Source organism: Carettochelys insculpta, chromosome 4 (assembly GCF_033958435.1).
Source record: "Carettochelys insculpta isolate YL-2023 chromosome 4, ASM3395843v1, whole genome shotgun sequence".
In the NCBI taxonomy this organism is placed as follows: domain Eukaryota; kingdom Metazoa; phylum Chordata; order Testudines; family Carettochelyidae; genus Carettochelys; species Carettochelys insculpta.
Genome location: NC_134140.1, coordinates 60,788,865 through 60,804,680, shown reverse-complemented (window position 1 = coordinate 60,804,680; position 15,816 = coordinate 60,788,865). Strand labels below are relative to the sequence as shown.

General features: G+C 41.2%; 1 protein-coding gene across 4 annotated transcripts in view; it reads left to right on the top strand.

Annotated features, from left to right (window-relative positions):
- Positions 1-15,816, top strand: part of TENM3 (teneurin transmembrane protein 3) — a 676,880-nt gene that overhangs the window by 278,143 nt on the left and 382,921 nt on the right. The gene's annotated exons all lie outside the window — the stretch shown is intronic.

Below are 15,816 nucleotides of genomic sequence, written 5' to 3'. Positions count from 1 at the left end.
CAAAGAAGTGGATCAAAAGAGTGATTTGCCCTTTCAAAGGAGATCATCCATATATCCCCCACTCTTTTGAAAGAAAGGACCAGGATCAAAAAATCAGGAGTGCTCTTTGAAAAAATGGGCCCACGGAGGGTCTACACATGTTTTTTTTTTCAAAAAAACATTCAAAAGAAAGTGCTCTTCCTGAAGCAGAAGTGTAAGAGCACTTTCAAAAGGAGCACCACGTTCTTTCAATTTAATTTTGAAAGAATGTTTTTTGTGTTCACACTCCGCTAGATATTTTGAAAGAGCCCCTTTTTTTGAAAAGTATTTTGAAAGAACTTGCTAGTGTAGATGCAGCCCGGGGAAGAGACTTTTGAAAATGGCCATTCTTCATTTCTGTGTGGTGATGGCTCACAAATCTCTTTCTCTCTCTCACTCTCTAATTAAAACTTGGCTCCTTCAGCCTTTCTCCCTCTTCGCTTGTGTTTAATGGCAATTTAAAATCTCTTGAAAAAACTCTTCTGTAAAAGCTGCTTCTTTCTGGAAAGATGATTTTCCATACAAAAAAGCTTCCTTTTTCCATCATGTTGATGAACTTAAACAATTTCTCTCATCAGGGAAAGACACTTCTGAAAAATAGCTATTTGTTTTCAAAGGGAGGGGAATGAGGGCAGACTGGGAAGATGACATCACACACCCACAACCAATTGTAGGGCACTTTTTCCCCATAATTCACCAGCAGAAAAAACAAGAATGCAATGGGGCTAAAGGAACTGTGGAATAGGTGCCCAGAGTTCACTGCTTCAAGTTGAATTTTAGCGATTTAGTGGCACCTTCGTGGGCCAGTGTGGACAGTCAACTTCTACTTTATAAAATCCAGTGTAAAAAGTCAACTTTAAGTTTGACCTTATTTTGTAGTGTAGACATAGCCTAAGCTACATATTATAGAAATACACTCCCAGCCATTCATATGTGTACTATTAACTGTTGATATATGTACCACTTTAGGTACAGCTCCAGAGGAAGAAAAAGATATGTACCATGGGGTTCTAAAAATGGAACTAGGGAAGAGTCTTCTGGTAAGTGATTAGCCTCAAAAGCTAGACATTTGAAAACTGTCAGCTACAGATGGAGTCAATACTACTGAATTTTCTCACTGAAAAGTTTTGGCTGAAGTAACAGAGACATGAACATAGTATGGCCCTAGAAAGCTTGCCAAGAAAAGTAGAGTGTAAAATATAGGGGAACCTGTCCAAGAACAGGCCTCAAATATGTTCCATTCATTACAAGCAGCTGTGTGTGAGAGAAGTGACCCATTATCCTGCCTACCAAAATCAATGTGACATGGCACTGTCATTTTTTTATGCCGTTTTGCTGACCTGGCTGGATCCACAAAAACATTTGGCACAGAAACTTACTTAAAATGATTGGCATATAGCTATTTAAGGCATTTTAGTGATAATGGAATAAATGCTACACAATTATGATAAACTGCGTGTTTTTTAAGATTTGACTTAGCTGACACAAACCCAGTAAAGAAATAAAAACCTTTGTTCGTAATCGAGAGAGTACATTTGGTATGAGTTACGATAATATATCTTAAAATTTCTATTGAAAAAAACCAAGTGAAGGAAAGTGAAATGACTATTCTATAATTTTGAGTTATTGATATTTTCTCCGAGATACATTCAAATATTCCTCCATTAGGGGGAGATACGCATTCATTGCTAGCTGTATCAGAGGTTTTCAACATACCATCAACATAATAGATTTTTATCTCTTGGGTACTGCAATCTGTTTAGAGGAACCGTGTAGTTGGCGGTACCATCCTGTTCCGTTACAGTGAACAGGACATTCTTAACCCACTTAATCATCATGCAAACATTTGCAGTGACTAGTAGGCTTCCACCACATCAGTTTTTGAATACTGAGAAAGACAGACGTTGTAATAACAAATTGTCATTAAATGAGGGAGAGTGAGTTTTAGGGCACCTGAGACAGCTCTCCCTAGATCAGCCTTTCCCCTCCCCCATTCATTGTGTCTTTCTTTCCTCAAAATGTGTCTGGCTCAAGTACTTCAGGAAATCTGTCCATCCCTGTTGTGTTTATATTCCTGCCTTACAGTTCATATTAGTGCAGCCTCAATGTGAGATGTCAGCATGCCAAAAAGGCAAAGAAATACCAATTGATTTGTGATGTGGTTTAGGATATAATAGTTTTAAATTAGGTGTTGCATTTAGGTGTTTGTGTATGCATTACAGTATGTACACATCTGTTATGTATAAATTTGCCCTGTGTATATACACAAAGCATATACACAAACACACACAAAAAATTGGCAGTTGAATTTTCAGAAGTGCCATGTGTCTCCTGCTGTTGTGTGTAGGTTTGTCACTTTTGCCTAGCAAGGTACTTTACAGTTGTGATTGAACCATTCCCTGGGAACCTGCCCCAGATTCTTGGCCCAGCCGCATAAAACAGTGGATTCTGAGACATTCCAAAAGGTCTTCTTGGAGCACAAGGCACATGAAAAAGGTCAAACTTGTATGTCCCCCGTAGGGACATCCAAAATGTCCTATGATGCTGGCTGTTTCCTAGACCTTTCTCAAAATGAGGCCAGGAAGAGCACTCAACTCCCCAAGAAGGCTTGGAGTGTCAGATAAGCGTACACACACATGCACACAGGGTAGGTCTACACTCACCCAGAAAGTCAATGGCTGATACACAATTTTAGGTATGCCAGTTGCGTACCAAAAATTGACTTCTCATCCCTGTGCTCATGGCAGAAGGTTGATGGGAATGCTTCTCCCATTGACCTTCCTTAATCCTTGTGGTTTGAGAGGCATTCCAGGGTTCACACTGACCCTGGAATGCATCATTTCGCTCTTGTGTGAAACGGTGTCCCAGAAAATCAAACCTAAGTGGTCGATAGTTGAACAATTAACTTACAAAGCTGCAGGCTGGAAGCTTGTCTGCAGATTTACACAAAAGATATTTTTCTGTTCTTGCGTATAAAACAACAACAACAACAGAGAACTAGTGGGTTATTTTTATGAAGTGTTGCTCACCTAGAGGGAGAACATGGTTGCTTGACAGTGTAGGAGAACTGAAAATTTTGACCAACATCAAGTGGTGACTTTTCGATCTTTTTTTTTTTATATACTAAACAGACAAAAGATATGAAGGATAGCAACAGCTGAACTCACAATCCCAGCACATAATTTACATTATGATCTGTAGAACACTTATTCCAAGAAATATGTGAAACATTTTCCATGGAAATCACAAGGATGAAAATTTGCTTTTGCCTGTATTTCTAAGGAATGTCCCTGAAAATGAGTGTTTGGGTAAGAACCTTGAAAAAAGTTTTACAATCAGACTTCCAGTTAAATATTTATAAAATTATGAGATACCAGCTTCTTTATTCAGCAGGACACCAAACTGATTTTTCTGTGAATTTGTTCTCCGGTATTAGTAGGACTGCTCTGTTGATGGTCGTTATCAAGTTGCAGTGATTTGTCCAGGACAGCCAATTCTTTGTCAGTCCACTATTCAAAACTATTTTATTCTAAATATATTACTTTAGATTGTCTGGGAATACCTCATTTATTATGTGATGACTTGCATTGTTGTTGTTTACCTACCATCTAACTTCCCATCTGGTCAGTTATTGTTTTTCTACTGCAGTTTTCATTTACAATAAATGCTTTTCCACAAAAGTGTTAATTAATAAATACTGCTAATCCAAAGGGAGTCGGAGCAGAGGACTCACATGTTAAAAATGAAAGTCAGAAGTTGGTCAGTTGGAGGCTGCTTCTATTATGGAGATGAGACATTCAGTCTCCAGTTTGGGAGTAGTGCTGGCATCAGTTGTACAGGCAACTGGTTCCCTGCCAGCTAAAAGCCAATGAGTAGCAGCTGCCAGTGGAGAGGAATGTGAGAAAATGGGAAATTGATATGGAAAAGAAAGGGAAATGATGCTATTATAGACTTCAGAGTTTTTACATTTTTTCACACTTTACAGGTCCATAGTGAGATGATGCATTTTGCTGAATCTAATGAGAGAAGCAGAACTTAAATTTGCAATCAGCTTGGGGGTTTAAAAAATCCAAACTTATTTTTTATTCTCCAGTGAAGAATTTAAACTTGTCATGTTCCCTGAGGTAATGCTACTTGTTCCTTGTAAAATAAATCAACCCTTCTTTGAACCATGCCAGAGCCTTATTTTCATTCTTGATAACAGAACAGCCTAGATTATCCTGAAAGCAAGCATTGGGATTAGCTGGGTTTTTTTTGGTTGGGTTGGGTTTTCTAGGTTGTTTTGGTTTTGGCTAGCTATTCTTCTTTGAAAGAATGCAACTTTCATACAAATTTAATGTCAGCACTAAAGTGTTTGTTGATTTGAGTCTAATGTACCAGGAGTCTCATAAAATTGTTTTGTTCCTTACCACTTAACCAGCTGTACTGTTTTAGTTTCAAATATGATACCAATTTATGTATGCTTCATGTTTTCCAAGAACCGTCTCCAGCACTGAACACTTGATGGGCCACTTTTCAGTGTAGCCTAGTGACTGATTGGGATTCTCCTTGCTTAAACAAAAGCCGAGGGGCAATAGCTGGTTAAAACTGTTTTCAGACTATGAAAACCATACATATGCAGGCTTGTATCTTTAGTACATCTAGTTTGTGATCATACCTTACACTTAATTGTTTTATTTTACACTTGTCCTTTATCTTCTATCTCTATGTAGGGATTAGGTGTAGGTAGGAAGCTTTTAAGTACAGTATTATATCATTATGTAGCAATATTTTGTTGTATTTCTGTGTCCTAAGCCTTTTTCAGCATAATGCCATATTGAATGAAATCGTAAATTTCATAAGTGCAGAAGAAGTTACTGTGCACTTCCTGCACCATGTGAGTGCACAAAGCCCAAAATCATAGTAGAAATGTTGTGTTTTTATTGTGTATAAGACAGCCAATGAATATACAAACCAAGGGAATTGTCCAGATACCTGTTCTTGAGGAGGGATCCTTCACGTTCAAGAAAATTGTCACTAAGTCAACTATTTTGTATAATAGCAGTAATATACTACTTTAACCCCTGACCAGGACCAAACTTCTTCCCTTTTTTATTTCTTATGCACACTTACATAGTCTTCATTGAAATATACCCTGTAGGCTTTTTGGGACTGTTACTGCCTAATACCCTCTAGTGATGCTATAACAATTGCAATAATAATTAAAGTTGGATTTTGTTTTAGTAAAAAAAGGAAAAAAAAACCTGCCACTTTTGTATTCTGGCAACAAATTCTGCACTTACCAGGGCTTTTAGAATAAGTGGAAGGTTTTCCTGATGGATGGCTGAATCCAATACTACTACATGTGAGCCAGCCTGTTGACTGCAGTAGCATTAGTCGTGTGAGAGACTTACAGGATTTGGATCCAGATTATGTAGTTATAGATACGGTATCTGTGTGCTCCCTAGTCAATAATTCCTTTGTTAATAGTGATACCATTTGTGGGCATTTATTTCTGTTCTATTGCAAGTGCTATTTGGACATTTTAAAATACAGTTCTCACAGGAGCTCGGAAATTAATTTTATCAAGTAAAGTTGATTTGAAATTTAACTAGGAAACAAAGATAAAATTGTATGTTGGTGCCTGCACTTTCCCTTTCTCTTACAAATGTATGTTTTTATAAATATTGTTTTATTGTGATCAGTTAAGAATACCTTACTTTCTAAGTTGTGCCATTATCTAGAAAAACAGCTTGAAAATTAGTTTTTTAGATTTTGCATGAATGTATCCTATTTGTAGGTATTCACTTCATACTTTGTTTATAATAAATATGGAGATACCAATGTTTTTAAAAATGGTGTGTCATTTGCAATAGTGTCATTAACACTAACTAATAATGTAAGATGAGAAGTAAAGAATGATTTACAGAGTTGAAACTGCACACTACAATTTGGTAGGTCCCCATGTAATTAGCTGAGTTGTATCTAACTATGAAAGCATTCCTAAATAATAAGTGATCCATAGTTTTTGCACCCCATTTCTAAATGATGGGAGGAAGGTTGGTCCAGAGATTATGGTGATAGCCTGGGATTCAGTAAGCTAGGGTCAGTTCAGGTCCCTGATCTGCCACATGCGTCCTGTGTAGTGTTGGGCAAATAACTTAGTCTCTCTGTGCTCAACTGCCTATTGTAAAGTGGAAATAAAATAACTTTCTTACCTTGTAGGGAAGTTGTATTCTAAACATATGTCTATACACTTACGGCTGGGTCAGGCAAAGGGACAGTCAGTTGCAGTCAGAGGAGGTACTAGCCAGTTGGGGGCTGTAAGCAGGAATATCACCCCCCCCACCATATTACACCTGTAAAATAGTTAAAAGTGAATGGGGGGCATAATTGACTTCAGGGTCCCTAAGCAATTACTTAGTTGATTTATGCCTAAATGTGGCTCTGATTGCGACGTAGATGTTTGCTCTTGGGCTGCAGCCTGAGCTTTGGAACTCTGCCACCTCTCAGATCCCAGAGTCAAGACTACCCTCCAATCAAACAGGCCTTTAGCCTACAGCCCCTGCCAGTTGGCACAGGTCGTCCACAGATTTTGAACTGCAGTGTTAACGTACCTTTAAGAATGTGTGACTCTCAGATGGCACGGTAATGGGAATCATGTAAGTAACAAAAATAGATTTCAAAGACAGCAACTGCAGCGCAGGCTCAACAGTAGCACAATATAGAATTAGTTTAGTTCAGGGTTCCTAGTGAAGTGATGCCTGATGATTGGTGTTTCACCAAACTTTGCACAACATCACTATTTATTTAGAAGTTCACTTGTCTGTCCAGGTTCAACACTGTTCATGAACTCTGACTAGATATTATCCTAATGTAGTGTAATTATCAACACTTAGTCCTTTATGTGCAATTTGTGGCCTTTCATAGAGGGTCAGTGATCACTTCTCCCACCCCCATTTCATTTCTGGAGACCTTAACATATTCATATTTTAAGTTATGAAAAATTCCAGTTGTTATAACTAGGCTTCTGTTGACTGGTATTCCTGGTCAAAAGGGAAGCAGCCTAAAATGATGCCCCCCACCCATCTCTGTCATCATACTTCATCTTAGGCCCTTTAAAAGAAATAAAACTGACTAGAATGTGTTCAACAAAGTGAAAGGAAAAAGTAAACTAAGGGCTATGAAACATCTGACTACCAAGGAAACCCACAACTAAAGGTAAGTAAGAAAGGGGTTGAATGCTGACAATAACTCAGGTGAGCTCCCTACCCTAGGATGGGACCCAGGTAAGAAACGAAGGATTAGGAAACCATTACCATGTCCTGCAGCTGGGAGGACTTTCACAGCAGTGAGACAGCTCTGGATTCTATTTTGCAATGGCTTGCGTAGGTTAGATGCCGTTAGTGCTCCACTGATGGATTGGCTTGCTCTCCCTCGGCATGTTGTCATGGGTACACATTTGTCCTCAGGTAGAAGAGGTGGCAGTTGGTAGCTCACCCTTTTTGTGCAGATAGGCTCATCCTCCCCCAACCAGATCTTCCACGTGGTGCTGGCATACTCTTCTGACCAGCTCCAAAACTCTGCCACTCAGAAGGGCAGCGCCTTGCAGCTGAGGAGGCAGCCCTTAAATAGCCAGTTGTTACGAGACAGAGCTCAAAGTCACGTGTCTGTGTAGTTTTCATCAAAAGAGAGGGAAAGTGCCCTCAAGGGAGGAAGGAGAAGGGAAGCCAAGATGTAGGCCAGTTTGTTTGGACTTTCAAGATGACATGTGCGTGTTGTCAAAGACTTGAATGAATTTTTCCCAGACACTACCTCATTTCCACATCATTCAGCTCTCAATAAGCAAACCAGACAATTGAAAATCCCTCTCTCCAGTCTCTAACCATGTTCTTCCCCCATTTTCAGATTTTTTGGGGGGAGGGGGACCCTAAAATATGAGGCGTTCTGAACTAGGGAAGGGGAGCCAATTTCAAAGCCTACAGGTCCCTGCAAATAACAGGCTGATGGCAGGTCCCCTCTTATTTGTACCAGTGGAGCTCCTGCTTGGCTACCTTCATTGATCTAAAGTATGATATCATTGCACAGGGAAAGAGGCATTCTTGCATGTAGGAATGGCCTAACCGTAGAGTACCTTTCAGTACTTTAGATAAGTAAGTATTACACCATCCTGCTATGGTCTCTCAGCCTGAACTTAGAAACCATTCTAATTAGAGTTAAGTGAGTAAGTTAATCTCCCTTTCCATTTAATGCAGCTTCCAACAAAGAGGCTACCGCTAGCATCATCTGCAATGAGAACATCTGCCTACAAGGACTTGGGCTGAGACAACCCAACTCATTTCATGTAGGTCACTGATTTGTAATTCCCAAGATATTATTCCCTCTGACTTGGATTGAATTCAGATGTAACAGTTAGAGTCCACCTATCTTTATCAATTCACAAAATGGCCATTTGGCCAAATAATTAAAAAAATCAGTTTTCCTGTATATTTCACTGCAAATCAAGTGCACATGTTGTCTGTCCTTCCCTCATGCATTTCTTCCAATTAACTTTTCATCACTATATCTCTGACTCTAGTTATTTCATGTCCTGAATGAAACATCCACCATGATTTGTTGTCTGCAGTTAGTATGCCAAATTCTTCTGCGTCTGCAGGTGTGTCTGTCATTATGTATGGGTTCTTTCTGTATAAACTGGGTCTGTCTGCATGCTGGTATGTTGGGTTTATGCCAGGATAGGTCCACATAACTCAGTGGAATTAGCCTAGTGTCAACAGTTCAGCTGTGTGGAGAGTCAAGCCCAGTATGTACTTTGCAAAATCTGCTCTTTAAACAGGTATGCTAATTAAGCATATGGTGATATACATATAAGACTTTGCTTCCTGCGTATTTGCCATGTGCAGTGTTACATGCTTCTCTAGTGTGTGTGTGTGTGTGTGTGTGTGTGTATATATATTTTCAATTAAATTAAAACTATACTTGCTGAATTTTCATAAATAACTTGCATTAGCATTGGTGGCATTTTGGGCCTGCCTCATCTATGAGAAATAGCATGAATAAGATCAATACAGGAAATTCCAGTGTAGAGGCCCAAAATCATCAGAGCGTAAGCAATCAAGTGCAGTGGCCTGCTCCCTTGTACAAAAATGTGTCATTACAAAGAGTGCAGAGTCCTGTTTCTGTGACAGTCTGTCTTCCTCAGAATGTACATATATTGCATATGTAGAAATTATGGATAGGTGTAGACTGGAAATCAAATCACTTTCTTCTAAAGTGAAAGTGGAGCCCAAGAAGTAGCATCTCACCCCTTCACCTAACATCTTCATCTATGGTTCTTGGCACATCTACATTGTTGGAGAGCTCAAGGTCCATCTGGATTGCTTCACAAGCACCTAAACACGTTGTTCTTTGGGGTTATCTCTAGAACAATTCCCTTTCTGGAAAATAGTATTTATCAAGATAAAAGTTACAAACTTATGTAAACCACCTTCTCTGCCAATCCACTCAGAGAGTGACTCTTACAGCTCTGCCATGAGAGGCTTCCCTCTTTATTTCAAACTGTATGCATGGGGCTCAGGTGGTCAGGACAAGCTTTCTGTGATCACCAGAGATCTATAACTTACCGGTGAGTGTGTTACAGGTCTCCTCTGTGTCTAATCCACAGGCAATAATAGTCTGCTGTACCTTTAGCTAGAGCTACTAGATTAAGCAGAAGTCTCTCATACCTTTAGCTCTGTCTGTCTTTGATTCAATTGACCCTAGTGTTGGCCAAGATGTCAGCCATCACACTTGGGTGTTGTACGTTCTTATTCTTCCATTTCTCAATATACTCTATTGTGATGAGCATGATGTGCTTGATCTTGCAGTATTTGCAGGGTAAAAAATTGCTTGGAAACTAGCTTACTGTGTGACATGGAAACAATTTTGGATTGTTACTGGCAGCTACGGGTGATTCTGGGCATAATAAACAAGCACTGACTGGTGGGATCACATCATTATGAGGGTATACGTGGCGGCTGCAGAACTATTGGATGTGCAAAGCCACATTCCTGAATGTATATCCCTATTTTGGAGCCAGACCTCTTGTCACTGAGTATATTACCAGAAAAGTGCTACTTCTCTGTGCTATTGCAAGCACTAGTGCATCACCATTGACATTTTACCACCATCAACAAAGGATGGTCAGGGAAGGTGCATGACATGCACTTCTTTAAGAACCCAGGCATATTCTAATGAGACAGGTTTCTTTCCAGACCGGAGGATTACCACTGGGGCTGTTGAAATGCCAATAGTCAACCTGGGAGACCTTGCCTACCACTTACTCATGTGGCCTACATCAGCCACTTCAACAGCAGCTACGAGCACTTCAACTGCATGCTCAGCAGGTGCAAAATGATGATTGAATGATCTTTTGGTCATTTGAAAAGCTGCTGGGGCTGTCCACACATGAGATTAGCGGGGAAAAAATCCCAATGATGTTAGCTTTCTGCTATGTTTTGTATCTGTGAAGCACAGGGGGTGAAAGTTTCTGCCAGGTGGAGGTACAAGAACTATCTGCTGATTTCAAGAAGCCAGATATCAGGATTACAAGAAGAGCTTGACAGAGAGCTATAGGGCTTGGAAAGGGTTTAAAAATGAACCACAGTAATGAGTGTTGCTGTACTGTGCTCTGCCTGGCGTTGGTTTTTGCACTTTGATATGACTCTTGTAATGAGTTCTGTGTATGTAGTAACATAACGTTGCAGATGTCCCTATTTCTGTTATCCATGAATGTCAGCCCCAGCCAGCATATGTTGTGAACTAATAAAGACGAATTAAGTTTCCATAAATAGACTTTTCTCCAAACCCATGCAAACACTTTGTTTGTGACTGAATGAAACTTAGAATGAAAAATAGAGAGGAAAGGACTTCAGAAGGGGAAAGAAGTATCCTTTTAATTTCACAACACGTATGCCCACAGTGCCTCTTGCAGGTTAGTGTATGCACAGCTGTGATTGCACTGCCTCCTGGTTTAGAGTAGTAGGCTAGTGCTCTGGTCAGGTAATGACCTGGAATTGGGGGAAAGAATGAGCTGTGGAAGTAGGGAGATCCTGGAATGCAATTCTCTATGGGCTACAAAGGGAGGTGAGGACAGATGTGTTGAACCTGAAGCTCAGCAAGAGTCCTCAATACATGTGTTTGCCATTTGAGAAACACCAGCATATCCTACTGCATGTCTCTTCCCTTTCTGTGCTTTTGTCCTATACTGAGGTGGGCAATAAGCAGCCTGTGGGCCTGGCGCCATTCACCAGTGTTCATCCCTAGTGAGCCACCAGATGTGTTATCTACCTGTGCATCTGCAGGCATGGCCATTTGGAGCTCCCATTGTGCCACGGATCACTGTTCCCAGTCAACTGGAATTGTGGTAAGTGGTAGTTTGGTCCACCTTTGCTTATTGTCCACCCCATCCTATCTGCGCTGTCCTTGTTCATTCTGTCCAGCAGGGTGGAACCTCCACGCCCTGTTTAGTACACCAAGCAGTAGAGGCTTCCAGGATCTCTTGAACTATATCCTGTATCCTCTTTCTTCTGTTCCTTATCTGGCTGAGTTGCTCTGCTGCTATTGCTGGAGATACCCTTAAAGGCCACACTGCAGCAGCAAAAGATGCTCACGTTAGGACCTTTGTGCATTGTGTCACAAAATAAATTGAAACTTGATGTACTGAATGCACTCCCCTTGATCCACACAAGTTACAAGCACTACAGTCTCACTTCTCCTTTGGGATACGTAGAGGACAGCAGGCGCCCTGTCCTTGGTGAGTATGGCCCATAGAGGGATGAGGCAAGTTAGGACATAAGGTGGGAAAGTATGTATATGTGCGGATATACTGGCACATTTTTTTTTTCCAGGCAGTTGTGATGTGATGCTCAAATCTCACTCCAGAGGGAAATGGAGGTTGGAAGGGAACAGCTCTTCCCTGTGTCCAGGTGTAGACCAGGTCTGTACGCTTCTAGCTTGTGTGCTGCAGTGGTGCCTGCTGTAGTCATTGCTGTGTGACGTAGGCAAGAAGTCTATTATGGTGGAGGATTTAAGTCTGCCCTCTCCAGAAGCCATCACCAGAGATATTGAAGAGTATCTTAAGGTTTTCTCAAGATCTCTGCAGAGCATCATGAAAGGTCCTGGTTCAGAAAAAGTGTTCTCTGGCTAACTGTGCAGGGAAATAAGCTCATAGACTGCCCACTATTCATTATTTTACTATTTCTCCCAGCATGATTAAAATAGAGTAAATAGACATGTGTCTCTGCAATCTCAAAGCAAACTGCACACTCAGAGGTTCCTTCCCTGCATCAGACTTGTCCATACTGGACTGTAGGAACTGGGTCAACTGCTCTGGAGTCAAAAACAAGTCCTGACTCACTGGATCTCCTGCTTGCTTGTTCTCCTTATGGCTCCTCCTTCACTTCCTCATCTTACACCACCTCCCTCCTCACCATTCACCCAAGAGGCCTGCTCCCCACTAGTATCCATAAAACTTTTTAGAAAGGGTGGTGGAATCTCCACTGAGGGTGGCGTCTAGCTTTATGTAAAAGCAGCATGTCTGTGGCTCCACACTAGAGCAATTGTAGCCTCCCTTGCCTTCTGATATGCCTGTTGCAGCTTCTTGGCTTTCCCGTAGCACTGCCTCAAGTCCCTCGAGTAGCTGCTATGCCTCATTCCCCAAGTGACCTGCTTATCGAGATCAGTGTTTCCATGCATGGATCAGAGCTGGGCCTGCAGGGTCTCTTCTTTCCACAGACTCAGGGAGATCCATCACCTCCTGTATAATCCAGGAAGAAGTGTGTCTGCAGTGTGATGCCAGCATGGGCAGTGTTTAGGTGAGCTCTCCAGCGTAAGCAAAAATTAAGTAGAATTTCAAAAATTTGCAGAGCTTTCAAAGGAGCTGGATGTATTCCTGGGTATCTGGCCTCCCCTTTCTGCCAGACCATTGGAGCTGGGACATGGCATTTAAATTGCATCCCAGCTCCAACAGGCTCCTGCCCCCACCCCTTCCCTTCCCCACTTGCCATAGCAGGGAGGGGCAGTGGGCTCCCTGCCAGCCCATTTGGCTGGGAAGCAACATTTCAGCTGCTTCCTGGTGCAAATGGGCTCCTGCGGGGTTGTCATTTCCCCTTGCAGAGGCCCTGCGAAGAGCCATGACAAGGGGAAAGTCATGAAATTTCGTGGCACACTTGAAAGGTTCTCATGGCACACCAGTGGGCCACGGCACACCAGTGGGCCACAGCACACTGGTTTGAAACCACTGGAGTAGACCAGACCAGAACACAAAATAAAGCAGATAGTTTAGTATAACTAGTTAGTGCATATTCTAAGTGAGCATTCAAGGTAAACGAAGGGTCCTGTGGCACCTTATAGACTAACAGAAAAGTTTAGAGCATGAGCTTTCATGAGTTAACTCACTTCTTCAGATGCTGGACCAGATGACCAGCATCTGAAGAAGTGAGTTAACTCACGAAAGCTCATGCTCTAAACTTTTCTGTTAGTCTATAAGGTGCCACAGGACCCTTCGTTGCTGCTACAGATCCAGACTAACATGGCTACCCCTCCGATACTTGACATTCAAGGTAAAGTGGCCTTTTAATACCTCTGTAGTCCTAGGATAAAATGGCAGAGGGTTGGTGGGTTACAGATTGTAGTAATAAGCCATAAATCCAGTGTCTTTCTTTACACCATGATTTCAGTATCTAGATAAGTTATGAATTTAAGCTCACAGCTTTTCCGTTTGAAGGTATTGTGCAGGTGTCCTCTGAGCTTGATGACTGATTATATCAGATACACAATGATTGCTTTGTGAGAAATGTTCCCAGGAGATGTAATTTCATTCAGGAGCATAGTGATTCTCTAATTTCACCCACAGAGTTGTTACAGGGGCATTTAGTGCACTGGTATGAGGTGCACCACATATTGCGATAGGTATGTGCTTGATCCCTGGATGCTGAAAGGTGTCTTGGGAGGGGCATTGATGACGAGTGTTGTAGTGGTAATATGTCTGCAGGGTTTTGTGTCTGTTCTGGTGGGGTCTGGTGCCACTTTGAGTTAGAGCAAGCCTATTGTTCTCCTGTCTGTGGGAGACAGTGGCTATGTCCACGTAGATTAGGTTGGCATACATGTATTGGTCAGGGTTATGGATTTCTCATGTCTCTGAGTGATATAGTTGCACTGCCATAAGTGTATAGTGTAGTCTTGTCCTGATATGTGGGGAGCTTGCTTCTGCTGCTAGCTCGGAGAGGCTGAGGGAGTGTTTGAAAGCCAAAGAGGGGAGTATGGGTTCTAATTGTTTGTTGATATCCAGTGTGAATTCTAACATGGGCTGGTAGGCGACAACTAGAGGTGTGTGGTGAAAGGGCATTTTATTTCTGCATTCCATGATGCCATCTACTTTTCTGAAGGGATATGCTTGTTTTGTGAAGGTGGTTTTGTGTGTGTTAAAGTACACGTCTTGAATTTTCCCATTCCATATCCTGTGGCATCTCCGTTCTCAGCTGTAGACAGATTATTTGGTATCTTTGGGGTGGTTACTGGATTGCTACCTGCACAGCATTGTCTGTTACACATGCTCCACGTACTCACCTTTACCTAGTTCCTAGGGCTCCAGGCATAACCCACATGATTTAAGCCAGGAAGCATCCCTTCCTAGTTCCTACTGCTCTGGTCAAAAGGAGCATACCCCAATGCCAGTGCTCAGGGCCACTTGTCTGCAGACGCTATTACCAGCAAGAGAGCCTTACACAGTAGTATTCCTCTACTTTATTTACAATTACCAAGCAGAATACACATACTAAACATACTGATTATGCAGGTGGACTTGCTCTGCTGGACAATCAAGGTCAATCTCACCTGGATTCTGGTTGCTGAATGTCATGGTTGTGCAAAGGATTCTTGGCAGCTTTGATCTTAGGCTGTCTTTTAGAGATGAGTTCTTGTTCCACCTGGTGGTCTCCTTGTACTCTAGTTTATGTAGTGAAACTTGAGTCGTGCTTAGTTAAACCTTAACTAATCAGTCTACTAAAATATTAGAAAAGTAGGGATTCCCTGTATCTGTAGTTTTTGGCTTTGTCAAGTTTTCTGGTGTCTTCATTTGAAAAGGTTTCTCCTCTTTTCAGTGTGCACATGTTATTCTGATGGCAATTGTGCATGTACCTCAAAAGAACTTTAGCCTGATTTTTAGATGTCTTCCATATGTAAAACTCCTGTTGACTTCAGTGTCCATTTATGGATGTGGAATTTCTGTGCTATCAGGTGGAGGGATGCATGAGGTTTCTTTGTATCAGCAAATGAAATCACTTTGTAAGCTATCCATCTTCCTCTCATAAATGAAAAGCTGTTCAAGATTCATCCAGTTTTAACTGAAATAAATGTGAAAAATTCTATAGCTTTGTATGTAAATTATATCAGATATGTGGTGCTGATGTGTTGGTCGGACTGTGTTCTTATCTATTTGGTTAGGAAAAGATCCTTTTGTGACAATCCCAGGAGTAGAGTTTTCTGGTTAAATCTCTTCATTTAGTAGAGATATAAGCTAAGTTGGAGGACAGAAATAGTGTCATTAAAATCACATTTTATGGTGTGTCTTTTATGGTAGTGTAACTAAAGCGTGTCATACTGCAACTCTTAAAGCATTAGGTAATTAGAGAATCTTTGATATGTTAAATGAACATCGCGGAAGCGTATTTATGTGTTTAAAAGCAACTGCAGTAGGAGGGTATTTGGAAACGCGATTACTTTAGAAGGGTATTGGGAATGAATTGGAATGTTTTCCAGATTTGTATATGACTGAAGAAT